Here is an 18,949-nt window from a genome sequence, read left to right as displayed (position 1 = left end):
AAATAGGATTTTCTTTCCTTACCATCTGATATAACCATATCCTATAATGCATCAAGATCTGAAACTAGACCTTGTAATGATAGAAATATATGGGCTCTATTGTCAACTATAAAGTGAATTTGCTTTAGCTTCAATTGAAAAAATATTTTGCATTTGAGTGTGTGCTTGTTTTTAATTTAAAAAATATAATTTACTTGGGAACTTAATTATTACTAGTTCTTGAGATAGTTTTTCAAGCTTTGAGATATGTTATGGATTACTGTAAATCTTGGCAAAGAATTTTGGACAACGATTCTTTTAGTTTCTTTCGTTTTTCCTACTTTGGTTTTGGGATCTGATGAAGGGTGTTGGTCTTGAGACATTTGACTGACATTATTTTTTTCCCACTCTCCAAAGTTTTGAGAAATATTGCTCAAAAGTTTGGGAAGTGGGGAAAAAAAAAAAATATATATATATACATATGTATATATATATTGACTTGCATTCTTAGCTATTTGGTGGTACATTATTTCATTAAATTTGCTTACTATCCACTTTATTTTCCTCTTTCTTCATGTGTTATTGTTTAAGCCTCTTCCAAAAGCAAGTGATGTGTTTCTAGCCCATTGACTTCAAATCCTATCTGTACTTCTTGGTACCTATTTAGATCCTTCTATTCCCAGAATTAAGCATAATTTATGAGTTACTTCTGATGTGGAGAAATAAATCTCTAATCAAATAACCCACCTACAAATAACAACCGTAAGCTCTAACCAGAAACAAAACCAAAGAAAAACAAAACAAAATACAATGATATTAGCATTTTGGAGAATGAACAATAATAGAAGGAAGCTTTTTAGAAGGGAGTTGAAACTTGTATTAAGCAATTAGCAGAGGGTGGGGTGAGTTTCACATTTTTGTGGCTTTTCTTGAGAGTGTCTGCAGTTGTAGTGGCAAAAAAAGAAACTAAACTTCAAAAGAGAGCCTGATGTTTTCAGACTGGAGGAATATGGGAAGGGACAGGGATGCCAGAGAGTGAGAGGTGACTTAAAGAAAGAAAGAGACAGAGATGGGAAAACTCAAATTCCATATTCAAGCTCTGCCTACCACTTTTTTTGCTGACCCCGGAACCATACACGCAAAGGGCAGACTGAAAGCAATTGGAACAGGTCTGAATAGGACAGAGTTTGCAGCTTGAGATTAGCCAAGCTACTGACTGGCTGGAACGAAAACACCAGCTTTCTCTGTTTCTGTATAACTGAATCCAGAATTTTTACCGTTAACATTCACAGTGTCCAAGATACAACCCCAAAGTAGTTCAGATACAAAACACATGGTAAATTGTAATCCTTTCTCAAAGGGAAAGAAAATCAATAGATGAAAATTCTGAAATGACTCAGATATTAAAATTATCAGAAAAGAAATGGAAAGAAGCTGAATTATTAATTATAACAGCTGAATGAAATAAAAGAAAATATGGTTAATATGAATAAAAAGATAGGAAATATCAGCAGAGAAATTCTAAAATATGTATCTGTATTAAAGAATGAAAATTTTAGAACAGAAAAATACATTATCTGAAATAAATTACCAAGTAGGATTAATAGCATAATGGATGTGGCTGAAGGATGCAAGTGAACTTGAGATAAATAAATTGAATTCATCCAGTCTGAAAAAGAGTAATTAAAGAATGGAAAGAATAAGCAGAAACTCAGAAGCCTGAAGGAAAATTTTAAAGCATCTACTATATATGCAGTTGAGAATGGGCAGGAAAATTATTTAAGTATTTTAAGAATAAAAGTAAAAGCTTCCTAAAGGTTTTGAAAGACATGCATATTCAAGGAATTTACCAAACCCCAGACACAACAAATTTGATGAAAACAATGCCTAGGCATATTACAGTAAAATTCCTGAAAGCTAAAAATAATATTGCACTCAAAATTATATTTAGTGTTATTTAGATATTACAATGTTGCATTTGAATATATTTTTTAAAGATGAAGAAACAGTAAAATATAGTCTTTAAGTAATAGGCTTTAGTCTCCTAATATCACACTCTGCCACTTATTAAGTCTATGACCTTGAGACAGTTTCTTTTCTTAGAACACCATTTTCTGCCTTTATAAAATGATGATAAAGATGCAAATAACTCTACCTTATATGGATGATGTATAGATTAAATTATATATGCAGGACTCTTGCAAATCACTTAGTGGAGGTTAAATAAATGATAGTTCTTGTTACCTTTTGCTTTTTCCTAAATGCTCTTTGCTTGGTTGTACTTCTTAATCCTTATTATAGAAAATAATTTTCCTTTCTTATAATGCCTTTTTCTAATTTGGTATGAATATTTAATAGTCTTGTATAATAAGTTAAGATGCTATTCCAGTTTTTGCAGTATAGTTTTTGTAACAGACTATACTGGTTTTTAAAGGTTTATTGTGTTGCCTTTAAGTATACTTGGAGTTGTGTAGGTGCCTGTGTGTGTATGTGTGTTTATCTAGATTTCTAACTGCTTAGGTAATATTTTAATTTATAAAAATCTATCCAGGTTTTCTAATTCCTCTCAAGCTAGTTTTATTTTCAACAAAAATGTCCTTTAAGTTTTAAAATAGCTTTAATAATTGGCTCAAATAAATAGCATACAGTTGTTCATGTACATGTTTGCTCAGTCACTAAGTCATGTCTGACTCCTTGTGACTGTACCCACTAGGCTCCTCTGTCCATGGGATTTCCAAGTCAAGAATACTGGAGTGGGTTGCCATCTCCTCCTCCAGATCTTCCTGACCCAGGGATCAAACCCATGTCTCCTGAATTTCCTGAACGTCAGTTGTGTCAGACTCTTTGGGACACTATGGACTGTAGCATGCCAGGCTCCTCTGTCTATGGGATTCTCGAGGCAAGAATATTGAAGTGGGTTGCCAGGCCCTCCTTCAGGGGATCTTCCCAACCTAGGGACTGAACATGTGTCTTCTGTATCTCTTTGCATTGGCAGGCAAATTCTTTACCACTGAGCCACCTGGGAAGCACTTGTGAGTTTGTGAAAGTGTTAGTTGCTAAGTCATGTCCGATTCTTTGTGACCCCCTGACTGTAGCTTGCCAGGCTCCTTTCTCCATGGGATTTCCCAGGCAAGAACACGGGAATGGGTAGCCATTCACTTCTCCAGGGGATTTTACCAATGCAAGGATTGAACCCTGGTCTTCTGCATTGCAGGCAGATTCTTTACCATCTGAGCCACCATGGAATTCCTTATGAATATATAAGGGAAGCCTTTATAGATACATAAATTTAAATTTTATATTTTTATATTTATACATTATATATATATATATACCATTGTATATATTGCTATCCATTCATCTGTCAGTGGACATTTAGGTTGCTTGTCTTCACTATGGTAAATAATGCTGCTATGAACATTGTGGTGCGTGTATCTTTTGAATTAGAGCTTTTGTTTTTTCTGGGCATCTGCCCATGAGTGGGATGCTGGATCATATGGTAGCTCTATTTTTAATTTTTTAAGGAAGCCCCATACTGTTCTCCATAGTGACTGCACCAGTTTACATTCCTGCCCACAGTGTATGAGAGGATTGTATCTTCTTCATACCCTCTTCAGCATTTATTATTGGTAGACTTTCTGATGATGGCCATTTTGACTGGTATGAAGTTATGTCTCATTGCAGTTTTGATTTTGATATTCTCACTTTTAAAATGACATTTTATTGACTGTATAAACTATGGTACTTCTTTTCCCTCAATACTTTGAAGATACTATTCCACTGTTTTCCAGACTCTGTTGTTGCTGGTGAGGTGTTAACTATCAGTTTAGTTGAGCTTCCTCTATAGATAATTTGTCCTTACTCTCTGTCTTTGGTATTTGTACAGATTGTGGATTTTTTGACTCTAAAATTCATTCTTTTCTCTTCTTCTTGGTTGTTTTTGAAGATAGCTGACAATTCAGGATGAATTTCCTAGGCTCCAAAATCAGTTTTCTTCTGCCTGGGCTCATCCAATGGGAATCATTGGTAACTGACTGGAGGAAAGAAGAAATAAAAATATTCCTCCTTTGTCAACTTGGGTTACATTTCCAAGTACTGCTACTTCTCTGTGGTGACCCAGCTGGTTCACCAGGACTCCCTATTTTGCCCCTCTGTCCCTTGTCATTGCTAAAAAATTTCTGGGTTGTGTCACCATACCTTGGTTCACTTATCAGCCTCTTCTGCCTACTTCATATTATCTCATTTTAAACACTATGAGTTGTGTTTTCTTTGATTGGATCATCAGTGATACAGTGTTCTAGATTTCATTATAATGTCTCTAGGTTTGAATTTATTTTTAATTATTATTCTTAAGACTTGCTTTATACATCTGACATTTCATATTTTTTTCAGTTTTGAAAAGGGTTCATTATTGCTTTGAGATGTTGCCTATTTGTCTTTATTTTCTCATTCCCAACTAAACTTTAGACGTATGTTAGATATTTTTATTCTGTTCTTCATATTTCTTAATCTCGTTTCTTAAATTTTTCATTTTAATCTTTTTATTCTAGGTAAATTCCATAGAATTATCTTTCATTTCAGTAATTCGTCCCTTGTCTGGCATCTAATGTGATGTAGCCTCATTTCAAATGTTAACTTTAATATAAATTTTATTCCTATCACATCTGCTTTTTCATGTTTTTTCTTATGTTTGCCTCTTTCTGTAAATTTTTTATCATTTTAAATATTTTATCCCACTAAATTCTGATATTAATATTCTCTTATTTCAGTTCTTAAAGCTGTGCCCTCAAAGCACTTTTGTGCCTGCTGATTCATACGGAAAAGCTTTCCTTTATCTCTGATATTTCTGATATGTAAGCTCTTCTTAATTGGGGCTTGCTTTACCTGTGAGACCCCCACATGATCTAGGTTGTTGAAGGTGTCCTCCTAGAGAGTTGTTTTTTTTCCTTCTTCTTCTTCTTTCTTTCTCTAGGCAGTCCATGCATATTACCTGATGGCCATTCTCTGTGATGCCATTATTGTACAACTGCCTTTTGTCCCTGAGTCTTCCTGATTATTACTGAATTGGATAATACCCCCGGGATGTTGTGGGAACATCATAAGGCCTTGTCCTTCACATTCCTTTTCTTCCTGTCTTTTTAGAATTTTAATTTATTGAAAGATTAAACATTTTAAAGGTTTTATTAGTGTATATGTTTGTATATTTTCTGTTTTCAATATGTTTTAACAGGAACATTTCTAAGATTTTATAGAGAAGAGTAGAGCATACTTCTCCCAGGGGAATTTTTACCATTCCTTTGGCTTAAATGTTTTTGTTTGTATTTTTTTCCCCGAGGATACCTTCCTAACTCATTTTTGTATTTATTCGGGTCTTTACCTGAATGTAATCATTCAGTGATACCATCACTACCCATCCTATCTGAAATTTTAACCACAAATTTCCCACCTTAGAATGTATTTCTCCTTTCCTCGCTTCATTTTCATTCTTAGCATTGACCATTGTCTATTGGCAGTTACTCACACAAATACATAACTTCCTTGAGATTAGAAATTTTCATCTGTTTTGTTCATCCCTATATCTTTACCATCTAAAATAATGACTGGCTCAAAATAAAGATGCAATAAATATTAGCTTAATGGGTAATATATTCAGTGGCTGTATATTGTGTGCCTCTTCCTGAACTGGGTGGTGATGATAGAAAGGAAAGTAAAATAGGCAAGATTCCAGCCCTCATGAAGATGGCAGTCTTATAGAGAACATAGATAGACTTAAAAGTCAGTTTATCACAAGTAGACAAAGGTTGTAATTTCAAATGAACTCTTCTAATGAACTTATTGATATCAGGTGGGCATTCTTTGAGGTTGCATGGTGCCTACTGTTGATATGCAATGCTTCTAAGACCTTTCATTCTTTTTCTTATTTTGAGAAGAGACCAAAGAATACACACAAAAACACATCAGAGACAATACTTAGACAGAAAACAATTTTAATGAAGAAGCTGACATAAGTTTGACTAAAGTAGTAAGAAAATGAAAGCAACTAATTATGAAAAATGATACTGAAAAGTATCTTAAATGATACTTTCAGTTCAGTTCAGTTCAGTTGCTCAGTCGTGTCCAACTGTTTGCGACCCCATGAATCGCAGCACGCCAGGCCTCCCTGTCCATCACCAACTCCTGGAGTTCACTCAGACTCATGTGCATTAAGTCAGTGATGCCATCCAGCCATCTCATCCTCTGTTATCCCCTTCTCCTCCTGCCCCCAGTCCCTCCCAGCATCAGAGTCTTTTCCAATGAGTCAAGTCTTCCCATGAGGTGGCCAAAGTATTGGAGTTTCAGCCTCAGCATCAGTCCTTCCAGTGAACACCCAGGACTGGTCTCCTTTAGGATGGACTAAAAGGCACCTTGTTTGACTCCTATGAAACCTGTATGCAGGTCAAGAAGCAACAATTAGAAATGAACATGAAACAATTGACTGGTTCAATTGTTGCTTGAACAATTGGTAAAGGAGTACATCAAGGCTGTTTATTGTCACCCTGCTTATTTAACTTATATGGAGAGTGCATCATGCAAAATACTGGGCTGGATGAAGCACAAGCTGGAATCAAGATTGCCAGGAGAAATATCAATAACCTCAGATATGCAGATCACTCCACATTATGGCAGGAAGCAAAGAGGAACTAAAGAGCCTCTTAATGAAGATGAAAGAGCAGAGTGAAGAAGCTGGCTTAAAACTCAACGTTCAAAAAACTGACATCCAATCCCAAGACTTCATGGCAAGTAGATGGGGAAGCAATGGAAACAGTGACAGACTGTTTTCTTGGGCTCCAAAATCACTGCAGATGGTGACTGCAGCTGTAACATTAAAAGACACTTGCTCCTTGGAAGAAAAGCTATGACAAACCTAGACAACATAATAAAAAGCAGAGACACTACTTTGCTACAAAGATCCATCTAGTGAAAGCTATGGTTTTCCCAGTAGTCATGTATGGATGTGAGAGTTGGACCATAAGGAAAGTTGAGCACCAAAGAATTGATGCTTTTGAACTGTGGTGTTTGAGAAGACTCTTGAGCGTTCCTTGGACTGCAGGGAGATCCAACCAGTCCATCCTAAAGGAAATCAACCCTGAATATTCATTGGAAGGACTGATACTGAAGCTGAAGTTCCAATACTTTGGCCACATGATGTGAAGAGCCTGATTCACTGAAGAAGACCCTGATCTGAGAAAGAAAGAAGGTAAGAGCAGAGGGAATGACAGAGGATGAGATGGTTGTATGGCATCACTGACTTGATGGGCATGAGTTTGAGGAAGCTCCAGACGATGGTGAAAGACAGGGAAGCCTGGTGTGCTGCAGTTCATGGTGTCACAAAGAGTCAGATGTGACTGAGCGACAACAACGACAACATGAAAAATGAACTTTCAATAAAGTTTTCATAATATTCAGTTTCTTCCAGTGCCACTGTATGATAATCACAAATGCAAAGAAGGGGCCAAATTCTGATGCCCTGTAATTGTACCTAAAGAGCTGGTACACATTTGCCTTTTACAACTCTGCAGGTAGTACACAGAAGAGGATATGCTTTTGCCTTATCATAGTAAATAATAAAGTTCACAGCTATATTTACACAGGTTGAGTTTTCAGCATGTGAATTCCTGTGAAGAATGTTAAATCTCTGCTGCTACTGCTGCTGCTAAGTCGCTTTAGTTGTGTCCGATTCTGTGCGACCCCATAGATGGCAGCCCACCAGGCTCCCCCGTCCCTGGGATTCTCCAGGCGAGAACACTGGAGTGGGTTGCCATTTCCTTCTCCAATGCAGGAAAGTAAAAAGTGAAAGTGAAGTCGCTCAGTCGTGTCCAACTCTTAGCGACCCCATGGACTGCAGCCTACCAGGCTCCTCTGTCCATGGGATTTTCCATGCAAGAGTACTGGAGTGGGGTGCCATTGCTTTCTCCTGTTAAATCTTTAATAGGTATTTAATATACATTTCAGTTGATTTTTCTACCAACTGTAATTGTAGTAATTATTTTATTTATATATGGGAAAGGTGTGTCACCTAAGAAAAAGCTAATAGATTTTTTGTCAGTTTTTTCTTTATGTTAAAATTCTTTCCATTTCTAATGGCTTTTATGTTCCTACTGCTCTATCTTATGTTGTTTTTTTTTTTTTAAAGTTATTGTCCCTCACATCTACTTACTTTTTTCTTGCCTTTAAATCCTTTTTCCTTTCTTTTTCTCTACCCAAAATGTCCATTCCTGGGCTTTTAGTCAAATCATCTCTCTATTTTGCTGCAGACATTGGCTGGCCAACACAAAAGAACTAATTTGTAGTAAGCCCCTTCTCCTAAATGCCATGAATTATACTATCAGTTGCTTTCATATATACAGTCTTATTCAATTACCATTAAAAACTCTGCATGTTAGACAAAAGCCACCCCATTTTAAATAAGATGAGACTGAGTATTTAGGGAGAATATGTAAGTTCCCCTAGGATCCACACTTAGTAAGCTGGAATTCAAATCCTAAACTTCTTATTGGAAATGATTGCTGTTATTATAATTCCATTGCATCTCCTAGATATTGTACCTCCAGCCTCCCTAGTATTGCTTTTGAAGTTTGCCATTGATTGAACAAAATTTATAATAAAAGAGTGCCTATAGCTTCAAGTCTTCCATGTGGCAGATAGACTTGGAATGTAGAGAAAACAACAGTAGGGGTAGCTGTTACCTATCTAATTTTACAGTCTCTCTTGATTGAAAACTGCTGCTCCAAACCTTATATTTACACATCTGACCAATGTTTATGAAGTGTTTTATTGTGTGTCAGGCACTAAACCAGACCCTGGGTATAGAGTGCTGAACAAAATAATGTGGCCTCTCTAGCATGTACAACCTAGTGAGGGAGAGGGAATAAACAACTAAACCAGTAACCACAGGGATAATTCAAACTGCAGTGGATTCCAGAAAGAATAAAATAATGGTTGGGTCTGTCTCAGGAACAGTAGTCAGATCCAGTCTCTCTGAGACCGAGAAGAACTACACAATTGGTTAGGAACTGCAGAGCTCTTTCAGGGACCTGTGTGTGTCAAATTCTAGCATACCAGCTATCTGCTGAAGAGGGAGATAAGGATCAACCTGTCCACCTCGGGATCAAACCAATCAGGCTTTGTGATCTGTTATTAAATTTGAGACTCAGATTCTGATAATTTAGTTTTGTACTGATTAAGAGGAAAAATAGGAAAGAGGAGTCAAAGAAAGAAGCTGCAAGATCAGGCCTTTAAAGATTGAAAAATATTTTGTTTAGAGATGTAGCTCTTTAATTTTTCAATGCATTGTGAATTATTTAATCATTAGGAATAGATGTAACATAATTCATTCGGTATTCCTATACCCAATATTTAACCCAAATACCCAATATTTAACCCATGTGTGTGTTAGTCACTCAGTCATGTCCAGCTCTTTGTGAACTCATGGACTGTAGCCCGCCAGGCTCCTCTGTCCACAGAATTCTCCAGGCAAGAGTACTAGAGTGGGTAGCCATTCCCTTCTCCAGGGATCTTCCTGACCCAGGGACTGAACTCAGGTCTCCTGCAGTGCAGGTAGATTCTTTACTGTTTGAGCCACAAAGGAAGCCCCATTTAACCCATACCTACTATTAATTCATTCGGTTCTGTACTAGGAACTAATGACATAATGGTGAATAAGACAAAACCTGTGTTTCCTATTTTACAGTCTTATGTGAAAGACAGTTACAATGTGTGATGATTATTATGACAAGTTTAAACACAGGACATCAGATTCTCGAGGAGGTAACACCTAAATTAAGACCCCAGGAATGTGTACAAGCTGGTCAGTAGAATTATCACATTCCATAAAAATAAATCTTTCGCATAATCATAGCTTCAAGTTGAGAATATTTTGAAAATATTATTTTTAACATTTTTCTAAGCTTTAATTTTGTTAATTTTCTTTACTAGCCCTTAAACTTTAATGTACAAAGTTAAGTTTTAAAAGTCATCTATTAAACAACTATTTTCTATTTAATAAATTCCAAAGTGTGACTTACAGGATAGAATTATTAATATTAAGTATATTGTGGATCAGGGTTCTATGGAGAGTCCAAATTCATCATGTTTATACATAAAATTTGATATTAAATTGTTTCAAGTGGTAGCCAATAATAATAGAAATTTTACATACAGAATTATTGTGTAGGCTTAGCTTTTACTACACTCTGTAGTTTTATTAGAGCAAGTGTGACCTAAAGTCTAGACAGACCAACTATGCCTTTGGATTAACGGGTGTTTATCATATGATTTCCTTTTCCTTCCTTATTGCCTTTTATCTGTTTCCCGTTCACAGAGCTGATAAATAGATAACTTTTGCTTCTCTTTATTCTCCTTTCTGATAGGGCTAAATCTAACTTAGTAATTTATAAAAATAAGCATAACTAACAAGTTTTTCAAGTCTGCTTTTAAAATTATATTCCTCTTAATCTTCATAAACTTTCAGTTCAGGTAAACTCCAGAATTCAGGACACCTCAATGTAAAAAAATAAGCTGGCTTTATTGGTTAATAAAATCTACATTTTATAATATAATAATGATTGAGCACCCAGATCAATTGTAGATCTTGAAGAAGTGAATACATATTAAATAAAATAAAAGTATTTTAGATTACATAGTATCTTTTCTTAAAATAGGCCAAATTTAAAATGTAAAACACTAAATATTCCTAAGAATGCTCATTCAGTCATGGGGGAAATATTTTTTAGTTTAAATTTAGGCTCAGAGCTCTTTTATGGAGCCATTTCTCCTGCAGACCCAGCTGAGACTCTTTTCAGTGCCTTAAGAGAATTGCTGTTGTTGTTGTTCAGCTGCTAAGTCGTGTCAGACTCTTTGGGACTCCATGAACTGTATCACACCAGGCTTCCGTGTCCTTCACTATCTCCTGGAGTTCGCCTAAACTGATGTCCATTGAGTCAGTGATGCTATCCAACCATCTCATCCTCTGTTGTCCCCTTCTCCTCCTGCTCTTAATCTTACCCAGCATCAAGTTCTTTCCCAATGAGTCGGTTCTTCATATCAGGTAGCCAAAGTATTAGAGCTTCAGCTTCAGTGTCAGTCGTTCCAATGAATATTCAGTGTTTATTTCCTTTAGGATTGACTGATTTGATCTCCTTTTAGTCCAAGGAACTCTCAAGAGTCTTCTCCAGCACCACGATAAGTGAATTAGGTATTTGATTTATTAATGGCTCAAGAGGTAACATTAAACACCCCCTCTTCCATCACTAGCCAGGCCCATCCAGTATGAAGGGAAGAAACTTTTAGTCAACACAGCACAAAGTTAGACCTATTCAGTTCCCACTGGGGAACACAGCTATGCCAACCTAGAAGTAGAAAGAACTTAAAAAATAAATCCTCTATAGTATATCTCCATCACGAATGGTACTGATAGTAACTTCACCCTCATAAAACCCAAACAATTCTAGGGATTATGTAAACTGCAATGGATTCTAAAGACACTGTGTAACAGTTCTTTGTGCTGTCCTCCAGATCAAATCAGAAGGTCTAAAACCTCAGTATGTATTAATTTTTGTATTTGAAGCCCTGAGAGCAAAGCCAGTTGTAATACTTTTTACTTCTATTTGCAAAACCTTGTGTTATATGTGAACTCAGGTCATTTGCAGAGTCTCTTTAGAATACCTAAAAAAGTGATACTGTTCATGTGTGACTTTTAGGGAGCCTACAACACCTGATCCTGATTCCAGCTGAGTAATTATGTTTACCTTTGCCCTTATAGTTCCATTTCCTGATTGTTTCAGTTACGTGTAGACAGTGGTCCTTCATTTTTCATTCAGAAAAATGGGCACATATTACTGCCTTCCTTCTGCGTACTCGAATCGGTGCTTTAAAACGCTGGTTAGAGTCGCACATTGTAGCTATTAATATTGTCCGAGTGTTTACTGATTCAGAAATGTTCTGTGAACGTCCAGCACATGACTGGCTCCTAGATGAGCTGTAGAATAGAAAGTGATATATTGAGCAAGCTATCTTTGTAACACCTTACTTCTTCTTTAGCTTAAAGGTACAAACATCCTCTCCTTTCCTCATGCAACTAGGACAATACTAATAGCTTCTGTTCAGCAATGTTTGCTTTCATACTGTGTTATCGCATATAATGTGTGCTTAGTCACTCAGTTGTGTCCAACTCTTTGGGACCCTATGGACTGTAGCCCACCAGGCTCCTTTGTCCATGGGGATTCTCCAGGCAAGAAAACTGGAGTGGGTTGCCATGCAGGGGATCTTCCCAACCCAGGTATTGAACCCAGGTCTCCCGCATTGCAGATGGATTCGTTACCATCTGAGCCACCCAGGGAAGCCCAAGAATAGTGGAGTGGGTAGCCTATTCCTTCTCCAGGGGATCTTCTGGACCCAGGAATCGAAACAGGGTCTTCTGCATTGCAGGTGGATTCTTTACCAGCTGAGCTTCCAGGGATACATAGGCACAAACCATCTTACAGGTTAGGTAACATGGTCATCATTTTCGTTGTTGTTTAGTCACTAAGTCATGTCCGACTCTTCTGCGACCCCATGGGTTGTAGCCTGCCAGATTCCCCTGTTTATGGGATTTCCCAGGCAGGAATACTGGAGTGGGAACTCCTGAATACTAAATACTGAAGTGGCAACTTCCTTCTCCAGTGGGTCTTCCCGACCCAGGGATTGATCTCACATCTCCTGCATTGGCAGGTGTAGTCTTTACCACTGAACCATCAGGAGAGCCTGATCATCATTTTATAGACAGGGAAAACATAACTCATTTAAGATCATACAATTGAAAAGAGGGATCTAGAACTCAATTCTAGGTGTCTCTGGTAGCAAAAGCTAATCAGCTATCCACCATCCTGCCTCATATAACTCTGCTGTTGTCCCAGACCCACAAGTCCTTGATCCCATAAATAGCTTCTCTTGCTGTGTGGCACAGCCTCACACAGGCTGACCCCATTGACTGAACCAGAGGGCGATCGTGTGGCATTAGCTTCCGAGAGGCAAATGCCCACTATGGTTACAGGTCACAAGGATACTGTGTGCTGCATTCTTTTATCTGCACAGCCAAGTGCTTCACATCCCTCACCACCACCCACCTTGGCTAGGGATTCCCTCAGCCCTGGTCTGTCCAACCTTACCTTCTTTTCTTTCCCTGGAGGTGATTGTACAGCATTGTCTTTGGCAAAGTTAGAAAGTAACTCATTTATTTACTTCGGGTGACAATAAATAACTATATCTTGTTAATAATTGTGTATATGTTTTCTGTAGCTTTAGATAATCAGAGATAGTCTTACACATCTGGTATCTGAGACTGAATCAATTTTCTTTCATACTGGTCTCCTAAAATATAATTCTATTAACAAAAATTAGACTCAGTTCAGTTCAGTTCAGTCGCTCAGTCATGTCCGACTCTGCGACCCCATGAATCGCAGCACGCCAGGCCTCCCTGTCCATCACCAACTCCCAGAATTCACTCAGACTCACATCCATAGAATCAGTGATGCTATCCAGCAATCTCATCCTCTGTCATCCCCTTCTCCTCCTGCCCCCAACCCCTCCCAGCATCAGAGTCTTTTCCAATGAGTCAACTCTTCACATGAGGTGGCCAGAGTACTGGAGTTTCAGCTTTAGCATCATTCCTTCCAAAGAAATCCCAGGGCTGATCTCCTGCAGAATGGACTGGTTGGATCTCCTTGCAGTCCAAGGGACTCTCAAGAGTCTTCTCCAACACCACGGTTCAAAAGCATCAATTCTTCGGTGCTCAGCCTTCTTCACAGTCCAACTCTCACATCCATACATGACCACAGGAAAAACCATAGCCTTAACTAGGTGGACCTTAGTAGGCAAAGTAATGTCTCTGCTTTTCAATATGCTGAGGTTGGTCATAACTTTTCTTCCAAGGAGTAGGCGTCTTTTAATTTCATGGCTGCAGTCACCATCTGCAGTGATTTTGGAGACCAAAAAAATAAAGTCTGCAGGATAAAAAATACACACTTATAGTAATTTACTAGGGCATTTTATAAGTGATACACATTCATGTACTTAAGACTTTTTGAGTGTTATGTAAATATCAGTTTTTGCTCAATCATACAAAAAAGTCAACCTGATATGTTTTCTCAAAGTGTGCCAGATCTGTCACAAGTTCCGTAAACTGTATGTATTGTGTTTATGTCTCTATCTGAGCTGTAGTAAATATTTTAAATTTTGTTTTGTTTTTTTTTGTTGTTTTTTTAAGACTATCATTTTGGATCAGTTTTGGATTCACAGTAAAATTAATAGGAACACATTAATTTTTAAAAAATATAAATTTATTTATTTTAATTGGAGGCTAAATCTTTACAGTATTGTATTGGTTGTGCCATACATCAACATGAATCTGCCACGGGTGTACCCGTGTTCCCCATCCTGAACCCCCCTTGCACCTCCCTCCCCATACCATCCCTCTGGGTCATCCCAGTACGCCAATCCTGAGCATCCTGTATCATGCATCAAACCTGGAAATAGAACTGCCATACGACCCAGCAATCCCCCTGCTGGGCATACACACCAAGGAAACCAGAACTGAAAGAGACACGTGTACCCCAGTGTTCATTGCAGTGCTGTTTATAATAGCCAGGACATGGAAGCAACCTAGATGTCCATCAGCAGACGAATGGATAAGAAAGCTGGGGTACATATACACAATAGAGTATTACTCAGCCATTAAAAAGAATGCATTTGAATCAGTTCTAATGAGGTGGATGAAACTGGAGCCGATTATACAGAGTGAAGTAAGCCAGAAGGAAAAACACCAATACAGTATACTAATGCATATACATGGAATTTAGAAAGATGGTAACAATAACCCTGTATGAGAGATAGCAAAAGAAACACATTAATTTTAAAAGTACTTTTAAATTGTTAGTTCTATGAGGGTAAGGTGTTTTCTAATTTATCTTTTACAGTATAATGCTGAACAGTACTTTCATGCAATAGATGCTCACTAAATATTGTTGACTTATTAAATAAGTTTGTAATAAGTTGAACAGATTTGTAGTCCTAAATTGTTCTTGCCATCATTTCACTCTGCATAATTAAGGAAGTTTTACTAAGATGATTAAAAAATGTGTTATCAAATTACTGGTTTATATTCTAAAGCAATGGAATAGAAGAGACCCTGGCTGTACCCCTATGAGGAACCAGGGAGGATGTGTTTTTCACTGTAGGTATTCTTAGTGGATTTCATGTGTGACTGAGTTAATTTATTTCACATACGAAGGTTAGATTTATCATTTCCATATGGCACTCTAAAACTTTTTTCCTTTACCCTTCTCTGACAACTAATGTTTTTCTTATTATAAAAGTAATGTTTATTGTAGTGATTAACTATGTATGAAAGTAAAAAGAAAAAATTAAAATCATGAATAATCTTATTATCCAAATATAATCATTTAATTTTTTGTGTTCTTATTTTTTCTCTCAGCCACACAAATTCTATTATGTCCATACAATTGGTACTCTGTATGTTTATAACATACTGTAGAATATTTCTTTATATGGATGTGCTCTACATTATTTTTCTACTGTTGAAAATTTAGCTTAGCTAGGTTAGTTTTAGTTTTTTGCTAACATAAATCTCTGTTGATGTTCAGTTATGTAAGGTAGAGGTTTAGAATTAAAATTACTGTAGAATTAAAGATTCAGAGTTTTAAATTCTTAATCATATTACTTAATAGTTTTCCAGAAAAATGTTAGCAATTCATACTCCCCTCAGAAGTGTATGAAGAGGTGTTTCACTGTCATAAAAATTGACTATTGTTTTCACACTTTTAAGCAAGTTTTATCAACTAGACTTAATGACTTTAATATGTTCCTGTCATCAACTATGTTTAGAAGCATAGAGATTAAATATTTTAGTTTGCTTTCAGAGAGATTACGAAATGTGTTTAGGGGTCACAGTAGTTCAGAGGCTGCATTTTGCAATACAGTTTCCACCTTCATGCAGACATTTTTTTGCTCTAATTGTACACTCTGCATACTTCGTTTAAGCTGACTTCTTTAATACCTACTTTGATGGCAGTTTTTTCACTGTGTTGCATTGGGGCATCATATCTAATGTGGCTTTAGCATTTCCTCTTACGGAAATCTCATTTCTATTTGCTGTTGTAACTTTAAGTTAATGAACATAGAGCTTATTGTTATTTATTTATGCATGTCTGTGGACTGCTCTACAAAAGCACATTTCTTCCTCACTAGTCCAAACTGAGTGTTGATGAATCTGAGTAGCAGTCATATTTCTATTAGGAAGGCACTAGTCATGGAAGAATATCAAAGAAAAAAATCATTTTTAAGTGTTTATTTCATCCTCTGGTAAAAATATTTTCATTGTAGAGACCATGGTGAGTCTTAGTCCCTTGCTGGTACTTGTTTTTGATCACACTGCTCCAGGAAGCTGTGTGTGCATATACTCACACATATGAATTTAAGGTGAACTGAGATATCCTATGGGGAAAATTCAGATATAAAATAGCCTACTTGTTTAAGGACTACAGTCTTTTCTACTTGTCTGCAGAAATTGTCTCAGCATAAATACTGGCTCCACTTCAAAAGTTATTTTTACTTACAAAATATATTTGTTTTACATTTCAGAGGACCTGATAAATTACAAGTCTGTCTGTGCCCCATAGCTGCACAGGTATGTATATGAATTACCTATAGTTATGTTAATCTATATATTAGCTGGTAAGTGATTACATTTGGGGGCATTAAAATTGCTTACAGATTTCATAATGTGAAAATGTTAATTTTTGAGTACCTTCAAATATTGACAAGCATCAAAGGCTATTACATTTTATATATACCTTGCCTTTCACTCTATTGTAAGAATCAAATAAACATTTCTAAGATTTGATGAAGCAGAATAATTTTAGTTACTAAGCATTCATCTTAGAAACTGTTTTATGGAACTGTTCTATAAAGTGGCTCCTGATGTGGGATCAGAGACTATTGCAAAACGACTGTTTTTGACACTATTGTTTTAAAACTTTTTTTGTGTTACTTTCGAGTTTGTTTTCTGTGGTGGCTGCTTTAGGTAAGGAGTAGTTGCAGATGTGCTTCCTGTCTGCTGCACTGTCTCAAGCACTAGAGTAATGGGAAAAAAAAATGTTTGCACCTGTTTGAAAACTTCAACTGTGTGGTGTTGTGGTTTCTGGGCAACAGGCAGGAATTCTCAAAAGCTTGGTTGCACCTGGTCAATTGTTGTTTGCAGCTGTGTCGTATGATTGAGCGCACAGAGAAGCTTGTTAGCAGTTTGCTTGTACTGGTACATATTTTGTGTCCTCCAAGTTTGAAAGATTCTTGCTTGATGTAGTCCTTGAGCTATTACACTGGTTTATTATAAAACTCACTGATTGTAGTTCCCAAATATTTCATCCAAATTCTTTGTTCTCAGTCTCAAATATTTTCTTAGCAACTGTTGACTGCCCTAGATAATGTGTATGCTAAGTTCTCCAAATAATTGGGGAGAGTAGATCTCTCAGGATAACTGGGTTGATAATAATTTTTGTCCTCATAGAGACATTTTCTGTTTGGCTCAATTTCACTATGTTGGCAACCCCACGATGTGAGGCTGGATGTAGTTATTGATCCATTTAGCTGAACAGATTTGAAAGCATTTGGCTATTAGTGGACACATGGGGCATATTCAGAAAATTTAAGTGATATTAAGAAAATTCAAGATGATTTCTTGATTTGTGCATGTGTCTCCTTTGCAGCTGAGTGGAAGTGAGAGAGAAAATAAGGAAAAATTAGATAATTATCTTTGAAAAGGAACTAAAATCCAGATGTAAAATTTAAGACTGCAGTATCATCCTTTAGCTTTATCAAATCCTGAAACTGAAAGTGAAAGTCGCTCAGTCGTGTCCGACTCTTTGCTACCCCATGGACTATACAGTCCATGGAATTCTCCAGGCCAGAATACTGGAGTGGGTAGCCTTTCTCTTCTCCAGAGATCTTCCCAACCCAGGGATCGAAGCCAGGTCTCTCGCATTGCAGGCAGATTCTTTACCAGCTGAGCCACAAAAGAAATCCTTTATCAAATCCTAGTCTCTTGATGCTTTTTCCTAAGCATTTCTGTTAGTGATGTTTCTTTTAGGTAACAGCTGTACAAGTTTTCTGACAAGTATCTATATTTTTAACATAGATAAGCTATTATGAAGAATATCCTGTACTAGTTAGCTAATGTTCTATAAATTTAGAAAGTGGCAACTCAATATAAAAAGCATTTAATTAAATAATTTATTTGGTAGTACCAAATTCCTGATATTGAAAACTTATTCAACTAACTTGCATTAGTCTTTTAAAAAATGCTTATGAGTTTTTATTGGTATTTAGTAACATAGAATCTTAGAGCTTGTATATCTTCTCCTTTTATTGACCTGTTTAAATCTGTTTTTTTTTAACTACCATAATATGAATTTAATTGACCTCTTTGGGAGTAAGACACATAGGTACTGAGCGAAGTGTATGGGTTTCCACAGTCTCTTAATACAATGCCTTGTACATACTAGGTGGTAAGTAAATGTTGAATGAATGCATGTATAAATAGAACATTTCTGAAAGAATAGAGACCTAGAAACTTGTTATTTGCTTTATATTTTGGATGGTCTTCATGTACTTCCTTTAGCTCCCACACTGCGGATGAGATGGAGATGAGACTACTGATAAATTCTTTCCTTAAAATGAGAAATGAATATATAAGAATTGATACTTAACACAATCAAGAACTACCATAACACTATTTGCAATATACTTTGCATTCATTTTGCTGACTATGAGAAAAGTCTTTACATTATCCCTATTTTACACAGAATGCTGAGGCAGTCAATGACTAAGTCACTAGTCACCTTGAAAATGTTTTCAGCATAGATATAAATAAAATTCTGTA

At 36.6% G+C, this 18,949-nt stretch overlaps 1 long non-coding RNA gene across 1 annotated transcript in view; it reads left to right on the top strand.

Moving 5' to 3' along the window:
* The window catches only part of LOC128048931 (uncharacterized), a 191,725-nt gene that overhangs the window by 131,277 nt on the left and 41,499 nt on the right, over positions 1–18,949 (top strand). Inside the window, exon 3 of the long non-coding RNA XR_008199416.1 lies at positions 16,654–16,699. This is a non-coding gene — a long non-coding RNA (uncharacterized LOC128048931). The remainder of the gene's footprint in view (positions 1–16,653; positions 16,700–18,949) is intronic.

This window comes from Budorcas taxicolor, chromosome 1, assembly GCF_023091745.1.
Source record: "Budorcas taxicolor isolate Tak-1 chromosome 1, Takin1.1, whole genome shotgun sequence".
In the NCBI taxonomy this organism is placed as follows: Eukaryota; Metazoa; Chordata; class Mammalia; order Artiodactyla; family Bovidae; genus Budorcas; species Budorcas taxicolor.
Note: the sequence above shows the minus strand (reverse complement) of the source record. Positions and strands in the feature narration are given on the sequence as shown.